General features: G+C 42.5%; 1 long non-coding RNA gene across 1 annotated transcript; it reads right to left on the bottom strand.

Moving 5' to 3' along the window:
- Positions 1-241: 241 nt before the first annotated feature.
- On the bottom strand, positions 242-1,165 carry LOC105508738. The gene is made up of 2 exons (XR_001001322.1): positions 1,049-1,165; positions 242-637 (listed from the first exon to the last, which is right to left on the bottom strand). It is a non-coding gene; the product is annotated as an uncharacterized LOC105508738 (long non-coding RNA).
- Positions 1,166-1,587: the final 422 nt, after the last annotated feature.

Genomic DNA, 1,587 nt, shown 5'->3' with positions numbered 1-1,587 from the left:
ATTAATACCCCCACATCTGTGCCCTCCACTTTGCCCCCCAATCCTTTGTGATCTCAGTTTATTCTAGTGCAGCCATCTCCACCCTCAGTCTGGAGTGGGGAGAGATGATGGCTATACAGTGTCATTGATCTCGTTGTGTCCTTCAAAGAATACAATGGGTAAGTGCAAAACAGGGGATTAGCATACATAAGAAATTAAAAGCCATAGACAACAAGCACATACACACATGCACACACAGCACGCACAAGAGAAAATGCCTTTCCTTTATTATGTTCACGAAGTAAGCTAGAGGCCAAAAACACAGGACCAGGAGATTAGGTGTGTAGCAGTGAAACTCCTCATGCAGCAGGACAGCTTCTCAGACATCTTGTCTTCCAACCCAGCCTTCCAACACATCCAATTGTTTTGACAAGTGAGACATTTTAACAAGGCCATTCCGAACAACTTCATTTGTTCAAAAGCTCTTCTGAGAAGATCTCTGCTTAACTGCGCCAAGGATCTCTCTGCCAGTGATGGCTCTTCTGTGGTTGTAGAAGGACGGTCTAAATGCCTCCAGGCTAACCCATTCCAGTTGCCAAGCATTCAGAGCACCTAGTGCATACAAGACCCAGGAGCACCCGCTGAAATCAGGGTGGATCTAGGGGAGAAATAGCACAAAGGTGAGACAGAAATAAAGGCTTCCCACAGTGAACAGTTGTGGTCTGACCCAGCACCCAGTACTCATGGTTTCTATGAATTCATGTACAAGTGGAACAACATAAGCGACCTTCAAGTAGAATGATGAATTAAAAAATAATGATAAACCACCTAAAGGGGCAATGACAGGCATTTGATGAAACAGGCTGTTGTACTGTGAAAGGAAAATAAATCTTAGGACCCCAAAATACTAAACTAAAGGAAAAAGTCAAACTGGGAACTGCTTAGGACAAACCTGCCTCCCATTCTATTCAAAGTCACCCCTCTACTGAGATAAATACATATCTGATTGCCTCATTTAGAGAAGCTAATCAGAAACTCAGTAGAATACAACCATTCATCTCCTATCTACCTATAACCTGGAAGCCCCCTCCCCACTTTGAGTTGTCCCGCCTTCACCTCAAGTTGTCCCGTTTCCAGATGGAACCAATGTACATCTTACATATATTGATTGCTGTCTCATGTCTCCCTAACATATGCAAAAACACATTGTGCCCCTACCACCTTGGGCATATGTCATCAGAGCCTCCTGAGACGTGTCATTGAATACATCCTCAACCTTAACAAAATAAACTTTCTAAATTAACTGACAAAACACACACACACACAACCAAACACATGAAAATTAACTGAGACCTGTCTTAGATTTTCTGGGTTCACATTTTGGTAACCATAAGGGGATTCTCAGTAGAGATGCCCCTGACCTTTGACAAATCTTCTGTTGGTGCTTGGTACCAGTATGAGCTAACTTTATGGCTCAAACCAATAGGACAATTTACTGAAGTTTGTGAGCACCCCCTCCAGAGAATCCCTCATCTCCTCAGATTTAGTCAAGAACTAAAGAACTAAAGTTTATTTTGCTGTACAACTCCTCCCTTTTTTTTTTTTACT

This window comes from Colobus angolensis, unplaced genomic scaffold (genome assembly GCF_000951035.1).
Source record: "Colobus angolensis palliatus isolate OR3802 unplaced genomic scaffold, Cang.pa_1.0 Scaffold167, whole genome shotgun sequence".
NCBI lineage: Eukaryota > Metazoa > Chordata > Mammalia > Primates > Cercopithecidae > Colobus > Colobus angolensis.
This window is presented reverse-complemented; position numbering and strand designations above follow the sequence as displayed.